The 20,894-nt window shown below is 39.5% G+C and overlaps 1 protein-coding gene across 2 annotated transcripts in view; it reads left to right on the forward strand.

Annotated features, from left to right (window-relative positions):
• Positions 1-20,894, forward strand: part of FGFR2 (fibroblast growth factor receptor 2) — a 173,696-nt gene that overhangs the window by 2,933 nt on the left and 149,869 nt on the right. The window contains exon 1 of one of the 2 annotated variants that reach the window (XM_058188394.1): positions 5,263-5,394. The exons of the other annotated variant lie outside the window; for it this stretch is intronic. The gene's annotated coding sequence lies outside the window, so the exon portion shown is untranslated. Of the gene's footprint in view, positions 1-5,262; positions 5,395-20,894 lie in introns of those variants that run through there. 2 annotated transcript variants of the gene reach the window in all.

Raw genomic sequence — 20,894 nt, forward strand, 5'->3', positions numbered from 1 at the left:
GTTTGCGGTAATATATTAAAAATGCTCACAACTTATGACTCACTAAGCTGAGTATACCTATTAGCAATGTACTGTTTTTTGATTCCTGATTTTAAAGCAGAGGTCTCCAACCTTGGTAACTTTAAGACTTGTGGACTTCAACTCCCAGAATTCCTCAGCCAGCAAAACATAAATCCCTGGAAAAAATGAGATGGCAAGAGTGGGCTTTGTTTATCTGCTGGAACGTTTAAGATTTGCCTATTTCTATGCTCAGTCTTTCAATCTGTAAAGAAAGGTTAATAGCACAAAACTTTAAGTAGCCTCCGGGGATTGTACTGCAAAGTCATTGATGTTACACATCAAGAAGATCTCACCATTTTAAGTGCTAGAGGGAACATAATTGTATTCTGAACCTACAATAATTTTCTGAGGGCTTGTATCTCCAAATAATTAGCATTTTTTTTCTAACGGGATTGCCTGCACTGTTGCAGATGGCAAAGGATTTTTCTGTCCAATTATGCTATTTTTTTTTAATGCTGGGGCAGCTAGTTAAGTGGTCAGATCACCTTACTGTTTTTAAAAGATACTTTGAGATCTAAAATTAACTAATTTTCTTAAATTAAAAATAAGAAGACACTGGATTTTTCCACAAACACATCAGCAACCAGTTAGTATACATCTGGAGGAGGGTGGTCCTATGTTTGGTTTTCAATGTATTATGCATATTCTAAAATGTTAAAGAATTAGTAGCTGTAGAATAACACTTTTAAATAAAGTTTATGTAGTGTTCAAGCACGCAAACTGACTTGCAGTTTGGCTTTATCGCCATAAACTTACTTCTATTTATATTATAGAGGGACATTTTAGCAAGTGAAAATGAAGTGAAGACATTCCACAAGTTGGTTAGAAGTGTTAGAATAGACTTTTTTAAAAAAAAGAGTAAAAAGAGCTGTGTATATGTCTCTCTCTCTCTGTGTTAAAATGTGCTGATGAGTAGACCTTTCTGGCTTTCTTATAAAGAAGAATCCCTGAAAAATTATTTATTTTACTTGTAGAAAATATGGCATAGTTTAATTCCACCGTAGGATTGGCTTCACTCCAAAAGCAAGCAGGATGTGGGTTTTATAAGTCTTTTAACGGAGAATCTACTGTTTAGAATGGATTTGGATTTCGACTTTATGTTATCATTTGCTAGTGTTTGTTTATGAAATATACTATCTGAATTTCCGTGGTGGGCTCTGGAGGTACTATAATTTCAGTTCAGCCTAAACATAAAGCTTATCCTAAAGAAAAGATTGCAGAACTCTGGCATATTTTGAACAGAGAGAATAATATAGTCAGCTGCTTTGGTTACTGCTTTGGATTAGTACATTGTATGAACCCAGGTATTAAAGATCAGTCAACAATTTGAGCCACTTGGCTAAATCAAGGCATTGCTAAATATAATTCATTAGCCTGAATTTGGAATGCAACCACAGTGGTAAAATCTTCCACTGGAAAGTTTCTCCCAGGTTTCTATCCTGCTTTATCATGAGCTATATTTCTTCTTGCAACAGATCAGTGGAAGAGAAATTTGATTTAATTCATGACTTACTTTTGGAACAACATTCTGATTTAGGATATATTTTTGAAACTTGGACCAGTGAGCATGATGCCGTTTAACACAAAAGTGTCTTCCAAGTTATGTATTGATGGATCAGCAGAGAGTTAAGGTTGCTTATTTTACCTTAATAAGTTAAGGTTAATTATTTTCTCAGCCTTCTACTAGACCTGACCAAGTGCCTGCATTTCTAGTTGTCAATCCAAGACAAAACAAGGAGTCAATGAACACACCATTTAATCTGCCTAAATTGATGGGATTAATCTCTGGAACAACAATTGAGTTTCCAAAATTTAAAGAAAAGGATTATCTAGAATCTAGCCAGTTTTGAAGCGGCAGCTGTTTTAGTCACTTTGAGAATCAATTATTAAGTATCTCTTGGATACTTTATCAAGCATTGAGATAATAGGTGTTGTTTTGATAGAAGGAGGATGGGCAGAACTGTCTGAGCTAATTCTATTCATTCTTGACCAACAGGACTCAGAAAAAAAGGTCCTTACACTGCTGATTTATCCTCTTTAGTGCTCCACATTGATCTTATGTAATATTTCTGTACAAAACTGTTCAGTGAAGCTGACCAGCATTTCAGACTAGATCATAAGTGGGGGGCGGGGGAAGCAATTGGAAAGAGTTGTAATTTGGAGATTACAGTAGTTAGCAATAAAAGGTATTTAGCAGCCTATCTTCACAATCCTCTGCTCTACACAAACTTTTTTTCATGGCCATGTTATGTGATTAAAAAGACCTTTCGTGAAAAGGAAACCCATAAATTATCCAATTAATTATACCATACTTAAGATTTAGCTTTTCTCTAAATTTCCCAGCTATATAGCTAAGTTATCAGTTATCTTGGTTGGAAGAGAGGATGGTTCCAGAATGCTGTGTAAAAGAGTCACTGGAGGCAGATTTATTTATTGGTATCCAATTCTTGCAATTAGATTTGAATACATTGCAGCCTCATACTCTCTCCATTCTTTCTTCACCTCACAAAATATAAGAAGACTACGATCCCAACTATAAAAAAGAAGGGCAGAGGAAAGGAAAGAATGTCCTCAAGACAAGTTCAATTCCTGATTACAGAAATTCCTGATGGCAATTTTCCTGATAACACTATGGAAATGGTTAACCACTGCATTTTGAGAGTTGCTTTCTGATTTTTCACTCTGGCCTACAGAATTTGGCTTTCAGAACAGGCTTCCACTCAGCTGCTAATTATGTCCTATGTTACTTCAGAACCCAGAAAGTTTAGAAAAAGACCTATTGGACTCTTTTTTCTGTTTTTGTCCACCAATGAGTTTTATACACCAATCAGTGATGTTCTTTTATTTGGATTGGTTTCTGTTTGGGTTATTCAGGTTGGTTTGCATGTTTTTTTCTTTCCAAAAGTGTTAGGATCATTAGTCATTGATTGACAGTTATCTCCATGAATTTATGTCTTCCGCTGTAACCATTGAGATATTAAATCACTGATTACATCTGCACTGGGCAAAAAAAATTTTGATGATGAAATTTCAGTGGTCAAAAAGGAACAAGAGTCCCATCTCTATGAAAAAGTAGAAAGGTTGTAGCCCACCAGCATATTTTTTTTATAGTCACCTTTCTAACTGACTGGGTAGTAAAGAAAACCAAAAAAAAATGGAGGTCCTTGTACTTTCAGATTTTTAAGGGGTAAAATGGACACTTTAAAACTTGGCGCAAAACCTAGAACATCCATTTCACTTATTAAAACAGCTGAACCCTCTAAAACAGGGTGTCAAACTCAAGGCACGAGGGCTGGATCCAGCCCACAGGGTGCTTAGATCTGGCCCATAGGGCTACCCTGGAAAGAGCTGGCCCATGGTGCCTCTGCCAGCAAAATTTAGCTCAGGAGGGCCGTGGGCAGCTCTCCTGAGTTCTGTTTTTGCTGGCAGAAGGTTTCAGGAAGCGGTTGCAGCAAAAAATGGAGGTTGGGAACTTGTTTTTGCTGTACAAGTGTTCAGGCCACCAGAGGCACACTCACACGAGTGAGGTCAGGCTGGCCATTCCCACCCTGGCCATGTCCACCCTGCCCTTCCCCCGAGGTCAAACACAACTCTGATGCGGCCCTCAATGAGATCGAGTTTGACACCCCTGCTCTAAAATATAACCCTGGCTGCACTTTGAAGAGCACTTTTTAAAATACTGTGCAAACTTGGTGTGGCTCTTGAGTCAACGGAAGTTGCATTCCTCTGCAATATTGCAATGTACAGGAAAGCACACCTGCACTGCAAGTAGAATTTATGCAGTTGTAGGGAGTTGTAAGGAGATGTGTCATTGTAGAGGTTATGGAGATGTGTCATTTCCCCCTTTTGAAAAAAAAACATTTTTCCACATGCCGTCACTGTTGATTGAAGGGCATATTAGAGTACTGGTCTTGTATGCTAACCATAGCTAATTTTCCAAGGCACATCTTGCAAATAAATGTTAAGAACACATGCAATTAATTCTTGTACTTCTTCCACTTGAAAACTTGAAATAGCATCAGGAAAGATAGCCTAGTAAGCATTCTTCCCTTTTCATCTCTTCTGGTGATACAGACAACACTATGGCATTCAATGGGTGGCTGGGGTGGGGGGCAGGGAATTGGTTTGAGCCAGGATGTGGTTTATTTAGTTGGCTTAAACAATGTGAGAGTAAGTAAATAAAGTAAGTAAAGTAAAGTAAGTCATTTAGTATCCCATATGTAAGTTTGTCCTTCATTTTGCATCCTGAAACTCCATTACTGTGGACATATTGAATCAAATGTTGTATTCACACTGAGAACATAATTCAATGTTTTAAATAATCATAATAGTTTAAGCCTCTCCGTAGAACACATAGACCAAAAAAAAAATGAAGGCAGAGGCTGCCATAGAATGATCAAAGCCCTGCCCCTTTTTACAGGCAATACTCATAAACGGGACAAAGCTTTAATCATTTACTATGGCTGCCATCTTGACTGTTTCACACCTTGGAGAACATCCCGTTGTATCCTAACTTTTGGAACTTTTCTATCACCCAACTATGTTGCTAGCTTTTTCAAAGGGCTGAGGAAAATTCAAAACTTGGTATCTCTATTGTACTCTAAAACATGTTAATGAAACATTTTACATCCTTTATGTCAGCGGTGTCAAACTCGTGGCCCAAGGCCCAGATGCATCTCATGCTGGCCAACCCAACCCCCATTTTAGTGAAGGGGAAAAATGATACATCACATGACAACAATGTGACTGTTGTGTCTGTGCCCCCTGAGTTGGGCTTCCTGCTAGAAAGTGACTTGGAGCCAGGCCTGCTGCCAGAAAGTGACTTGGAGCCGGACCTGCTGCCAGAAAGTGACTTGGACAGTGAGGGGGAAGGGCTGTCAGGACTTACCTCGGTAGCACCGGCTTCCCTGGCTCAGCTCCAGGAGCCAGAAGCAGGCCAGGTGGAGGAGATAATGAGGCCTCCGTCCCGTGACTCTTCCCCCCCCCCGCCACGCCTGCAGACCCAGCTAACGGCAATCAGGCTTGGTTGAACTCTAGGTTGCATAGGCAGGAGAGGAGGGAACAACAGAAGCAAGGGTGGGGCAGGCCTAGGAAGTGCTGAGTCATGGAGCCACACCCCACAGGATATAAAAGGCAGCGAGAGCTGCTGTGTCTCTTTTTAACAGGCAAATCAACTGATTAAGAGCTGAAGTTTGTTTCTAGGTGACTCACCAGCGTCGTGGAAGATAACGGAGGCTCTTGGCAGACGCTGGCTATTCTGCTGCCAGAGCTGATAGTGCCGGCTAATTAAGCCATCACTCGGACAGAGGCGAGGGAGGACAGAACAGTGACCCTGTGAGTTTGACACCCCTACTTTATGTACTCTGCTCAAGGTTTTCATTTACTTTTGGCTGGATAATGAAGAATACTTCACAACCTCAGATGAATGCTGAGAGACAGTAAGAATAAAACCTGGATGTGCATTGATTACATTGATTACAAAGTTCATTACAATTTTCACACACTTACTCAGCCCCTATCTCCTCACCAGTTTTACAAACATCAAAAAAGACATTGGTGTGCAATAGATATTTTGAAGCTTGATGGTGCAATTAAGTGATACACCACACAAATATGACCAAGATACTTAGTGAATTTATAAATCTTAAAAACAGTTGTAGGGAAGAAAAGAACAAGGATTTTTTTAAAAAAAAGTTTCTCATGCTATTTTCTGTCTAGAGGAAAATCTTCTCCAAGCTATTGTTTGGTGATATGTGTATGTGTGTTTGTGTGTGTATGAATATATATATATTCATTTACATAATTTTTTCTACAGAACATCTGAGAGCCTTGCAAAGTTGGGGAAATGTCATTGAAAAAAGCAATTAAATCCTTCCATTCAACGCAACCATCTCAATTAATGCTAAGGCATCTGTAGTTGTTTTTAATTTACCCCACATACATACGCACACCCATACACACACGCACAGCATGAACGTAGAGCTATATGCACCAACAGCCCTTTACAAATTCCACATATTGTATCTATCATGGATCTCCAATATCATGTCTTATTTGGCTTTAGGATGTTACATACTGTTAGGATCATTCAAAAAATACTATTAAATCAACTATTTGTTCTGGCTTCAATCTAATAACATTTCCTTGTTAGCAGTAGGCAAGATTTATCAAACGTTATGCTGTTACTATGATTTTTTAGGTTGTTGGCATAAATAGCATAAAAGCACAACTGGAGTTACAACAGAGAACATATGTGCTATGGATGCTTGATACTTTCTTAACTATGGAAAATGTATGAAGGAAATACTGAGATTTATCAGTAATGAGCATGTCCTGGTTGCAAACTGCAGGTGATCCAATAAGAAAAATGTTTTCTGTTGTCCCATTGTTCTTTTATATCCAAAACACCAATAATTTTTTCTGTTTTGATTGGGTTGGAAGGAAGGAAGGAAGGAAAGAGAGAGAGGGGGGGGGGAGATTTGTGGTACAGCCATTTCACTTGTGGTACAGTCACAAGTAAGAATTATATATGTTCCAGTATGGGTAAAGATATGGTACATTTTAGGGGAAATGTAAAGAATATGTAAAGAATAGCTTGTTTTTGCTGACTGAATTCACACATCATGCTGAGTTATAATATGGCTTGTATGGTTTGGCGTAATGTGAGACCTCAGTGATTTTGGCTTGCAAAATAAATAAAGTATGTGTGAACCCAATCAATGGTGAAAAACGTATTTGCCCACATGTTCACCATTATTTACCTTACAGATGTTTATTATTCCTAGAATCACTTCATTAATTTTTATATACAAACTTTTAAAATAAAGCAAAAAATAATGAAATGCACTTAATGTTTTTTTGTGCACATGTAAGCGTAAAAATGAAGTAAGAAATGGAATGTGGACTTGAAAATATAAAACTAGATCATAGGAAGTTGTGGGGAATCAATCTGGAATGTAAAATGAGGTTTCATTCATCAGTGCCAGGTGTAGCTAGCATGTTCCTTCTTCTTTCATTCAAGAGCTCAAGGCAATGCATATGGTTGCTTCCAATTTGCCTCACAGTACTCTGAGACAGGGGTCTCCAACCTTGGCAACTTTAAGACTTGTGGACTTCAACTCCCAGAACTCTGGGAGTTGAAGTCCACAAGTCTTAAAGTTGCTAAGGTTGGAGATACCTGTTCTGAGAGACATTGGACTGAAAAAGAATGATGGAACCAAAATCACCCAGTGAGTTTCAATGGCGAAGCGTGACAGATGTTGTATTTTAAGTGTTTCAAGGCTTGGTCTGAAGGCACCTGATACAGCAGTGGGATGCTGAAACTAAGTACCAGCAATATTTTAGGCTTCTGGCTACAATTCAGAATATCAGAATCTTATAATATGCTTGGCTCCTAGGTATTTTCAGGACCATTTTCTCTAGTTTGGATTAATCTACCTTGTACTCCCATCCTGAGTGAGAATGTCGCGGGTTTTCACTCCCTGTGAAGTGAGGTCAGTGGGGCTTGGTAAAGCTCCCATGGGAAAGGCTATTTTTGATAGTGGCTCCCAACACATGGAACACTCTCCCATCTCTTGTTTGAGGTCAGATCAGCAACAACTCTGGTTTCACTTAAGACAGGAATAATGATAGAGCTGCTACAAAGGGCTTTGATATCTGAGATGGCTTCTGTGGGCCAGCACTATAAGGGGATGCCTTTCTATAATTTTCATAGATGTTTTTATTTGCATTTTATTTTACACTTTTATTCTTGCTCTTGGATTCTGGTGGCATAGAAATGAGAATGACAGCTTAAAAAGATAGGTGAAACAACAGTATGGGAACTTGTGGGCTTCTAAATTTTTTTGGGGGTAGAGACCAATATCACTGGAGCATCACAGGCTTCCAACCTGCTAGCTCAGACTGAAATTAGATGGATGCAAGATAACTAATTTTCATGGCAAAAATAAGATGATGTAAATGCGTTTGTGAACAATGATCTTGTTAATTATTCTTTATTTCAATCCCTAAGCATAATAAATCACATGAAAACAGTCGTACAAATTTCCAGAAGCAGTTTCAAAACCTCATCTCCTCTATTGCTCATAAGTTGCAGGGGTCTCACATAATCTTGGCAATATATAATATTGGCATTATTTGGATTGTGTGGAGGCCTTCCACACAGGCTGATACTTGCAAGTAAATTTCCTTATTCAGTAATCTCTGTTCAGCATGGGAGGTCAAGAGTGAAACTCTTTCACAGAGCAAATGAGAAAGATAGAACTGAGAGTATAACCCCATTTCTGCAGCTGTAGCATAGTACCCTACATACAAGCAATGTGTGCGATCTTAGGTAGTTCCAGCTGTAAGAATCAGTTTGTTTACAGATAATGTCCAGGTAGCTGCTTCCAATTCTCTTACTCTTGACTCCCGAACCTTCTTTTCTTAGTAGACATTTTCTGAACTCCCTAAGGCTCTGAACACAACAAATACGTTTATATGAGGAATAGGGGGCCAGCATACTATATGTACAATGGACTGTGCATCCAAATTTAGACTGTGTTCCAGCAGAAGATTTTGTGCGTCCTAACATGAGGGGGGGGGAAATATTATTTAGCACCCAGACAGGTCTTCCTTCTTAGTAGATAAGATGAATTAAATACAACACTGATCAAAATGCTTTATTGCATATTCCTCATTCCCAGACCCTTGGGCTTTATAAGGCAAGGACATTCATCTAATGGTTATCTAAATTGCCTACATCAGATCTGCCCCCACATGCTTGGTATATGTTTGTTCTGTCTGATTTAGCAATCCCTTTGAAGAATTGGAAGAGGTTATCTATGTTCTCACCAGCAAACGCAGGGTGTGCCCAATGATGAAGGGTGTGTGACAGCATAGTTGAATTACAGTGGAATTTATCCCAGAGGCCATAATTGCCTTTGTACTCGGTCTGGGTATCAACAAAGAGAATAACTGGATAAGAATCCAAAAACTTTAATGAGCAGAGAGTGAGAACTGGCTAACTTTACCACAACAGTAGCACCATTAGAAACAAGAGTTCTTTAACTTCATTATGAAAGACCTTTCCTAGAGAACTACAGGGACAGGAATTCTTGAGTGACAGGATTGCACACTGCCAAACTCCCTTGTAAACATGAATTGCACATTTGATCTTATCTTGTAAAATTGTTGATCTTCATTGTCTTTTCCATCTTAGCTACCTGAACAGATACAAGGCTCAGAAGGCAACCAAATGAATTGCACAACAAGTTATATTCTGTATAAGGTTGTCTAATTGCTGCACAGGTCCATCTGGTCTGTTACGTTGCAGTTCCTACTAGCACTGATCTAATGATATTTCTCTGGTTCAGGTATAACATACATACAGTAACGTACAGTAGAAACATTTCCTGGTTTGGGAATAGATCAGGATGAACCAGTCACTTGTGATTCCCTTAAGCTGCAAATCAAATAATATTGTTGAGCTGGCTCTGGAGAGATCGATTTCCCATTACCTGGAATGAAAAAAAAATCTTTATTCTAGCATAGAATAAAAAAAAGTATCTTGTTATTTCAGTGATACAACCTGTGTAAGGTGAATGCACTAACTTGAGTTTTAAAATGAATTCCTGATATTTTAAAAATATTTTCTTCCCCTTCAGCTGGTTAGTGTATCACAGGGGTATCAAACTTGTGGCCCGTGGGCTGGATGTATTACATGCTAGCCACCCCACCCCCATTTAAGCGAAGGGAAAAAAAGTTATGATACATCACGTGATGACAATGTGTCATTGTGAGTTTGACACCCTGGTGTATCATAATAGAGCATGCCTTCACAGAAGGCTTCTTGGGAAGAAGTGAAAGGGTTCCTTGTACAACTTCCAAACAAATAGAAAAAGCTGTAGTTTCTTCAGTCTCTCTTGCTAGACAGAAGCGAAGTAGGTATGGGGATGATACACTAATATGCTGCTTCTTTTAGTAAACCACAGTTCTCAACTGTTTAGGCCAGGAGTGAAATTTACTTAGTTTCACTACCGGTTCGCAAATGTGAGTATGCGCGCCTCTTCCACGCATGTGCAGAGACTTCTGTGCATGGCCAGAGGGTCAAAAATGGTATGTGATGATGTCTGCCCAGGTGGGCGGAACCTCCTGCCACCAGTGCTACCGGTTTTCCCGATCCGGATAGAACTGGCTGAATTTCACCACTGATTTAGGCTTACACAGTGTGCAAATACTCTTAAAGTAATGTATTCCTTTACCCTAACTCCCACGTTTGCTTCTCTTTCTCTGGTGAATGACTGGATCTATGACTGTGATGGCGAACCTATGGCATGCGTGCCAGAAGTGGCATGCAGAGCCCTTTCTGTGCCGTTGCCCGAGGCCAGATCTCCGTGGCGTTTCTTTCATGAGCTTCTGTTTCCCTGCAAACGATGAAACAGAAGCTCACAAAAGAAAAATATCTTACCTCTTGCCACTTTGGTGGTGTTGAGATGCCCCGCCTCCCACCAGCCAGCTGGTCTTTGGGTCTCTGCTGCACATGTTCGCATGTCCACACGCACATCCATATGCATGTCTGTATATGCGCACTTTTGCATGTGCATCTTTCAGTTTGGACATCTGTGCACATACAGTTTGGGCACTCGATTTGCCATCACTGATCTATGATGTAGAAACTGTTGCTATCAGTTATCACCACCCCAGCGAAGCCGTTGAACTGATGTCCCGGTGCCTGGAGGCCGTATGGGTCTGGATGGGGAAAAACAGGCTCCAGCTCAACCCGGCCAAGACCGAATGGCTGTGGATGCCGGCATCCCGGTACAATCAGCTGAGGCCATCGCTGACTGTGGGGGCCGAGTCTTCGGCCCCCACAGAGAAGGTTCATAATCTAGGCGTCCTTCTGGATGCACGGCTGTCGTTAGAAGAACATATGACAGCTGTCGCCAGAGGAGCTTTTTATCAGGTTCGCCTGATACGCCAGTTACGTCCCTTCTTGGACCGGGATTCCCTATGCACAGTCACTCACGCCCTCATCACTTCCTGCCTGGATTACTGCAACGGTCTCTACATGGGGCTCCCCTTGAAGAGTACCTGGAGGCTTCAGCTAGTCCAGAAAGCGGCCGCATGGGTGATTGAGGGAGCGGCTCGAAGCTCCCATATAACACCTATCCTGCGCAGGCTGCACTGGCTTCCGGTTGCCTTCCAGGTGCAATTCAAGGTGTTGGTTCTCACCTTTAAAGTGCTCCATGGCTTAGGACCGGGTTACTTACGGGACCGCCTGCTGCTACCGGTGGCCTCCCATCGACCAGTGCGCTCCCACAGAGAGGGTCTTCTGAGGGTGCCGTCGGCCAGACAATGTCGACTGGCGACCCCCAGGGGGAGGGCCTTCTCTGCGGGGGCTCCAGCCCTCTGGAACGAGCTACCCCCAGGGATACGCCAACTCCCTGACCTCCGGGCCTTCCAGCGTGAGTTGAAGACTCTTTTATTTCATCCTGCAGGACTGGCCTAATAGTTTTTTAATGGGGGTTTTTAATAGTTTTTAGAGTTTTTAGAATTTTCAGCCTATTTAAATTGATCTTTTAAATTTGTTTTTTAATTTTTGTATTTGTTGTTCTTAGTTGGCTGTAAACTGCCCTGAGTCCTTCGGGAGAAGGGCGGTATAGAAATTGAAATAAATAAATAAATAAATAAATAAATAAATAAATAAATAAATAAATAAATAAATAAATAAATAAATAAAATGCTACTAAAACCTGCATGTGTATTTGTTTGTAATCTTCAATTGGGCAAAATTGAAAGGTATAGACAACAATATACTGTATAACCCAAGGTAACTCCAATGAGCCAGAGAATGTGGGATTCATGATTGCCATGGAAATGAAATTTAGGGGTATTATGGTTGTTTCAACACCTCTGTCATACCACCACATTTAACCAAAGTGATGTGGTCCTGCTTTCCATAATTTTCTGACAGTTTCCCAGAAGGCAATGGGGAAGCTGGCAGGAACTATAAAATTGATTGTAATTGCCAATTCTCTCTGCAACCTTCTGAATTGCAAATGCTTTGCTTGTGGAAAGCTTACAGGGAGAAAGTAATGGAGAAGCTGGCAGGGAAGGTTGCAAATTGCTATTGTAAGTCTCCCTGTCCCCCACCCCACATTTCTGCGCTCTCCTGCACCCAGCAGGAGCTGCTTACCTATTTGTTGACTTTGGACTAATAACTTCTTACTGGCTTTTACACTGACTTTCTTCCTGCAAGCTTCCCACAAGCCAAATAAATGGGAAAGTGAGAAGGAAGGAAGAAGGGGGAGGCAGGAAGTAACAGGGAGGGAGGAATGAAAGAAGTCAGGAGAATGAGAATGAAAGAAGCTGGAAGGAAAGAGTGGGAAGGAAGGGAGGCACAAAGGAAGGAAGATTTCAAATGCTACCTGCCAGCTTCCCACAAGGGAAGTCACTGTGAAAGTCAACAGGAAGTCACTATCTCCATTATCACTATATATCACTATATATATATATATATATATATATATATATATATATATATATATATATATATATATATATATATATATATATATATATATATATTTTCTGAAGTTTGCTCCCAGAAGCACGAAGCTGAAGCCTGAAGATGACAAATGAGACTTGTTGAAGCGTCGCCAAGACACTTCCAATTTTACGCGGGAGAAAACCTGAATAACCAAAGACCTAAATTTATATATTTAGGTCTTTGGTTATTCGGGTTTTCTCCCGCGTAAAATTGGAAGTGTCTTGGCGACGTTTCGATGAAGTCTCATACGTCATCATCAGGCTTCAGCTTCGTGCTTCTGGGAGCAATATATATATATATATATATATATATCACTATCTCCAATGATCCATCTGTCAAGCTACTGAAGTTCGCAGATGACACAACAGTGATTGGTCTCATTCGAGACAATGACGAATCCGCACATAGACGAGAGGTCGAACAACTAGCCTTGTGGTGTAACCAAAACAATCTGGAACTGAACACGCTCAAAACCGTAGAAATGGTGGTAGACTTTAGGAGAAACCCTTCCATACTTCCACCTCTCACAATACTAGAGAACACAGTATCAACAGTAGAAACCTTCAAATTTTTAGGTTCTATCATATCGCAAGATCTAAAATGGACAGCTAACATCAAAAACATCATCAAAAAAGGACAACAAAGAATGTTCTTTCTGCGCCAACTCAGAAAGCTCAAACTGCCCAAGGAGCTGCTGATTCAGTTCTACAGAAGAATTATTGAGTCTGTCATTTGCACCTCTATAACTGTCTGGTTTGGTTCTGCAACCCAACAAGAAAGACACAGACTTCAGAGGATAATTAGAACTGCAGAAAAAATAATTGCTGCTAACCTGCCTTCCATTGAGGACCTGTATACTGCAGGAATCAAGAAGAGGGCCGTGAAAATATTTACAGATCCCTCACATCCTGGACATAAAACGACGCTATAGAGCACTGCACAACAGAACAACTAGACACAAGAACAGTTTTTTCCCGAAGGCCATCACTCTGCTAAACAAATAATTCCCTCAACACTGTCAAACTATTTACTAAATCTGCACTACTATTAATCATCTCATCGTTCCCATCACCAATCTCTTTCCACTTATGACTGTAACTTTGTTGCTGGCAATCCTTACGATTTATATTGATATATTGACCATCAATTGTGTTGTAAATGTTGTACCTTGATGAATGTATCTTTTCTTTTATGTACACTGAGAGCATATGCACCAAGACAAATTCCTTGTGTGTCCAATCACACTTGGCCAATAAAAAATTCTATTCTATTCTATTCTATTCTATTCTATTCTATTCTATTCTATTCTATTCTATTCTATTCTATTCTATCTCACTATTTTTTTTGCTCACCTGTGGTTTTTCTCTATTTAGACAAGAAAATGTCTCTGAACTGATGACCAAAGGCATCATGGTTCTCTAGTGATGCTGGCTGGTATTTCATCAGTTTTGATGGCCAAATGTGGTTCTAGGTTCTGTCTCAGCTTCTAATAAGCAACCGATGGGAAGATCATTTAAAAGCAATTTATTAGAGTACTTTGCTAAAGTGGTGTCTAGGAAAAAGGAGAACCAGGAAAAATGGCTTATATTTACTTTTATAGTTAGCGCAACAAAGAACTTCAAAGCAAAAGTTGATTGGTTTAGAAATGGTCAGCCGTCCAGTCACATCACAAGAATTAAAGCATCCAATAATATGTGAGCATAGCCATAGAAAAGAGCCTTATATTGTGAGTAAAAGTAAAAGAAACATTTTCAAAAGAAAAACATCAAAATAGATATGGGCAAGATACATTCTCAGCACTGCCCAAGGGCGAGCTTGAATATTTTCTTTGTTCATGGAGGCTTGAGAACAACTAAAAAAAAAACTGTTATCTACAACAGTACCAGCCTGTGGACCATTACTGGACCCTGGCATGCCAGAAACTGGGCCACGCAAACAAGTGAAGCCCTATTCCCCATGGGGATGCAGGCAGCATGCAAAACCATGCCCCCTCCAGTCCACAGAAAAAAACCTCTCTCCATGGAACAGGTCCCTGGTGCCCAAAAGGTTTGGGGGCCACTGATCTACATTGTATCCAATGCTCTCCTGCCAGTCTGGTTTCTGAAAGAGAAGCTTTTCTTGATCCTTAAGGCATGTGGCAAATTATTAGCAATATAGATATTCCTCGACTTACAACGGTTCGCTTAGTGACCATTCAAAGTTTGCAGCATCCCCATAGTCATGTAATTTACATTTCGAAGCTTGACAACTGATTCACATTTATGACAGTTACACTGTCCCAGGGTCATGTGATCAACCTTCTGACCAGCAATGTCAATGGGGAAACCAATTAACAACCAAGTTACTCATTTAACAACTGCAGTGATTCATTTAACAAATGTGGCAATAAAAGTCATAAAATGGGGTAAAACCCACTTAACAAATTGCTCACTTTGCAACCTAAATTTTGGGCTCAATTGTGGTGGTATGTTGAGGACTACATGTCCTGTACATTTTAAAAAAGTAAATTTAAAATACCACAAAACCCATGTTGGTTAGACAGTGCAACAGTACTACAAAAACCATATTGCAAGTATTGCAAAGTCCATCCTGTGTGGCCCACACTAGTTTTAAACTAAGACTAGCTTGCTCTTAAACCTAATCCTTCTTAAAAAGTGGCCAGTCTTAAGCCAAGTTGTGGATTGCATCTAGACATAATTAATTACAATTTAGGCTTCTGGCAGTAAACTGTGAGTAATTGAAATTAAAAAATGAAAGCTTTGAAATTTCTCCTTGTGGCTGGACCGGGAATAGGAGTGGAAAGAAGGGAATGCCCAAGGACTGAAGGAGGGAATGAAATTTATAAAATTATAAATAAACCACAGCCTATAGCTGTGCCAGGCTAGTTAAATGATTTGTGATTGCGGCTAAATAACTTTTTGCACAGCTAGCAACATTTTTAGCTCTGAGATTTACCCAGATTGCTAGGCCAGACTTACATAAAAATTTTATTCCATTTACTCCCAATAATATATTACTCATTTCCTGCTGCCATTAATAGTGGGAAAACAAAAGTTCTACTTTCCACCAGTCAGTTGTGTGAGAGTAGCAGGCAATGAAAACCCACTGATTCTTTTCTTACTAGGAACTATCTAGTGGGAAGAGCTGGCAAAATTTTTTCCAATTATAAACTGTGGGGGGAATTGGAGCTTTACTTCACAGTGAAAATGGCCAGTCAGAGAACAAGGTAAAAATACAGGAATTAACATTGTTAAGAGCTTCAGAAATATCCAGCCTAGACATGTACCTATTCCATTTTCTTCATTTTGCATTTGATGTGGTGGAAAGAAGTTTAAGTACGGTTTTTCTGTTTATCTCTACAGTTCGCAAAGGACATACAGTTGTCTATTATTGTTATTATTATTATTGTCTTATTATTGTCTTATTATTGTTTTTATTGTTATTTTTATTATTTATTTTTATTATTATTAAATTTATTAATAATTTTATTTATATTATTAATATATTATATATATATATATATTATATTATATATATAATATAATATATTATCAATAAATTTATTAATAATTATTAAATTTATTATTGTTATTATTATTGCCTTATTATTGTCTAATAAGTTGTCTATTGTGCACTTTTATATGATTTTTCTGATCTCCAAGGAAAAAGAAAAGTTACAATGATTGAAAACTTGTTAATTCCCATGAAACAGAGATTTATTAAATAAATAAAGAGGAGATTTATTAAAAAATATTTCAATAATTAACAATCTTCAGAAGAACAGAACCACTGTGGTTACTCAAGAGATACACTTTTAGTTAGTCAAATATTTCTAGAGGAGGAGAAGGTGCTTTGGTCTGCTGCAGCAAAAAAATAAAGGAACTGCCATGTTTAGGCTTTTTCTTACTCTTCAGGTGGAGCATTACCTACTCATCCTTGAGTTGGCAGGAAACTGGACTGGCATGAAACCAGCTGCTCCACTGCTGATCCTAAACTGCCCCTCTTGCTTCTGTCCTTGTATTTGTCAGTCCTCCCAGGTAAACCAGACAGGAAACACAAGGAAATCAGCGAATTCTACTTTATTGTAAAGCTACATTAACAGAAACTTGCAAGTCTGTTTTCCCAATGTCAACAGCCTGATCGATTAGGGTGAGTCCTTCCTAAATTTCTCTCTGATCATTGAACAATTCCAGGCTCCTCCCTTTTCTTGTCTGCAGCTCTTCCCTTCCTCCCTCAAGGTCACTCCCATATGCCATTACATCATTATGTGACAAATCTTAACAGATTTTACACACCTTGCAGCTGCCTTGGGTGGTGCTAGAAGAAGGAGAAAAGCACTACTTGCCCAATAGTCACGCACCACTTAAAGTTGTTTTGGCAAGGAGAGTAGCTATATAAATTAAAGCAAATAAATTTAAAGCAGTTATGGATTGGGAATAGGATGAAAGTAATATCCTGGGCACTATAAAAAAATAAATATTGCCAGGATATGACTATGGCTCAGACACATACAGAATTATCTTGAGTAAGTATGGGCAGTAATGGCTGTGTTGAAGTTAGAAAGAAGAGAACTAGAAGTGACTCTCATAGGAGACACTGAATCGATAAGCAGATTAGTACATAAGAATGCTGATTTCTGCTTAAAACATGAATAATATTATGGGAGCACTTTCTTAAGATACAGATAAAGGATTTCAATCTTCTATCTGAAATGAAGGTGCCACAATGAAGAAAGTTACATAGTTTTGAATATCTACTTAGGTAGCCCGGTACTCAATACTGATACACTACTTTTTAAATTATTCCTGTTGTTTCGAATATTTATTTTGAAACTTTTTTAAATAAAAAAAGTCAGCTCAGAAAGCATTACATAAAAATGTCCATGCTCGTGTTTAGATGGTGCAAATCTAGACTTTTGGCTACCCATGAAGCATGGTAGAGCAGCTTTATGAATAGGCCTTGCATTTCTGGCACACTTGGCTTTGAAAGTTTAGCTTCACTGAATTTTAAAACCATGGCAGGAGGAACCTCAAGGCATCAGATGAAAAGAAGATGCTAGGAAAGTGTTCCAAAGTGTCCAAAAACTGGAACAGGACTGAGTCAGTGAGAGCCAAGGCCATCAGGAAGTTCTCTAAATACTGCCTGTGGCTTACAAATCAGAGGGAAAGAACCAATAATTTAGACAAATAAATTGACCACAGCTTCACCACAGAAACCTCTCCCACATCCTTTGGAGATACCTAAAAGTGTTCACTTTCTCTCTCCGTCTTTCGTCCACACTCACTCAGTATAAATGAATTCTATATTTACAGACAAGACTATTGACATGCTGGGAAGTGGAGGGGGGCTATTGAGACAAGGCTATTGACAAGGCTATTGTCAACACACAAACTATACACAAAGTTCACCCCATTTGTTATACCAAGATATTAATTCATCCGGAGAATTTTCCTTATTGAGTGGAGTGAAAATTATCAATAATAGCAGCTTTGGTTACAGTTTTGGAACATGAGGTTCCTCTAACTTGATTTGGTTTTACTGTAATTCTAGTTACAAATCATAAAGTAGAGTAGGGTCTCTGTGGCTCAGACTGCTAAGACAGTCTGTTATTAACACAGATGCTTGCAATTACTGCAGGTTCTAGTCCCACCAGGCCCAAGGTTGACTCAGCCTTCCATCCTTTATAAGGTAAGTAAAATGAGGATCCAGATTGTTGGGGGCAATAAGTTGACTTTGTATATAAATATACAAATAGGATGAAGACTATTGCTAACATAGTGTAAGCTGCCCTGAGTCTTCGGAGAAGGGCGGGATATAAATGCAATTTTTAAAAAAATTGAGTGATTTTTATTGACAAAAAAAAAATCTGAAACCAAGTCTATACCTTTGCTGAATTTAAGCATTTATTCATTTGGCTATTTTGCACTAAAAGTTTCAAGCAATTTTTCAATAGCTCAGACTGCTGAAAATCAAAGTAGAAGCTTATCCTTTAATTTCATGCTTTTCATCTTGGAAGTATATATTTTCACTCAGACCCATAATCAGCTCCATAGGCTCACCTCTACAAAATCTTGCCAAATTCCTTGCTAAACAACTTCAGCCCTATGCAGAATCCATCACCTCACATGTACAAAACTCATTCCACTTCATAGAAACAATAAAGAAACAAAACCCATAACCCAGCGACCTACTCGTGAACTTCAATGTCATATCCCTCTTCACCAAAGTGCCTATTAAAGAAACCTTGACAGCTATCCAAAACAAATAGAACCCCCCCAAACACATCCGAGATCTAACCAACCACTGCCTAACCAACACATACGTCATCCATAATGGACAAAGATACAAACAGATAGAAGGAGCACCCATGGGATCACCCCTCTCATCCGTCATCGCAAACCTATACATGGAATACTTTGAAACCAATACTTTAGATAAATCTGAACTCAAACCCAAACTCTGGCTTAGATACATAGATGACACTTTCATAATTTAACCACATGGCAAGGAGAAACTGGACAACTTCCTCACACATCTCAACAGCCTACACCCCAAAATACAATTCACTATGGAAATAGAAGCTAACAACCAACTCCCCTTTCTGGACGTCCTAATTTACAAAAAACTCAACGGCTCCCTAGGACACACCATCTACCAGAAAAAAACACACACCAACCGCTACTTAAACACACAAGCACATCACCACCCTGCACAGATCAACTCCATAGCCAAGACTCTCATCTCCAGAACCAAACACCTAGCCGACAAAGACCACCTGAAAACTGAATTACACACTCTCACAAACGTATTAATCTCCAACGGATTCCAAAGAAACACAATTACCAACCTAATCCAAAGGGAGACATCACCCAAGAACCAAGATACAGAACAAGACAACGGCATTGCCCTCCTCCCATACATCAAAGGCTCCACAGATAAAATCAGCAAAACAACATCAAGATAGCCTTCTGCACAGACCAAAAAATAGCCAACATCTTAAGAAACCCCAAAGACAAGATCCATCTAGAAAACCAAGGAGTCTATGAAATGCAATGCAAAGTCTGCCCAGCCATATACATTGGACAAACTAATAGGAGAATAAATGCATGCATCACAGAACACAAGAATACAGTCAGAAAAGAAGAAAAAACCTCCTCCCTTTTCCAGCACCTTAAAACCACCAGACATGAAATTGATTTTGAAGGAACCAAATTAATCTCCCAAACTGAACACTATAACAAGAGAATAATTATGGAAGCCATCGAAACAGAGAAACACCCCCACAACATGAACAAATGGGATGACACCTCATAAGGGGCATGCATAAGTGCACAAACGTGCCTACCGTTCCTGTCCTATTGTTTTTTTTTCTTTTCTTCTTCCTATATATATATATATGCTTATACCTCCTATATTTACTCATATATATGTTTATATACTATATAATCTTTTTGTATGATACCTACATATATTGTTGTGACAAAATAAATAAATAAATAAATAAATAAATCTACCAGACATCTGAAAACTAGCCTTAGTCAACAAATGAGTCCCAGCCACGAAAATTGACACCGGACCCAGGATAACACACACCACCACCGATCATCCTCACAGATTCAAACCCAAACCCATCCCACAGACGAAACACAAACACCGTCCAGAAGCCAGACCATGCTGGCACCACTGACCGCTGCGCCCCCCTCTGATCCCCACGCAAAGTAAGCTGACACACGCCAGGAATACATGACAGGACCTCGGACTCGGAGCCAGGCCAGTGCCCGGGATGCTGCATCATATCCATCTGCTCAAGACATCACATCATAGAACTCTAGAGGCCACCACACCGAACAAAAGACTAGGGCACACCCACACAAGACGCTGCGAGGCAGTCGACCAATCTGCAAACACCCACTCCATCTACCAATCAAGATGCAACCACACAGCCAACCAATCCGCTCCCAGCAACACTCCCCACCTTGACCAATCTGCAAACACCCACTCCATCTACCAATCAAGATGCAACCACACAGCCAAACAACCCGGTCACAGCAATACTCCCCACCTCCCCACCAGTATTTATAGAGAGACAGCAGCTCCGACCACGCATTGCTCACAGAAGCACGAAGCTGAAAGTACCAGCCTGAAGATGATGAGTGAAACCTCGTCGAATTGTCACCAAGATACTCTCAACCTTATACGGGAAAAGATCCGACTCTGATAAGGAATACTGTATTTATTTATTTATTTATTTATCATATTTATATACCGCCCTATCTCCCTACGGACTCAGGGCGGTTTACAGGCA

This window comes from Ahaetulla prasina, chromosome 6 (assembly GCF_028640845.1).
Source record: "Ahaetulla prasina isolate Xishuangbanna chromosome 6, ASM2864084v1, whole genome shotgun sequence".
In the NCBI taxonomy this organism is placed as follows: domain Eukaryota; kingdom Metazoa; phylum Chordata; class Lepidosauria; order Squamata; family Colubridae; genus Ahaetulla; species Ahaetulla prasina.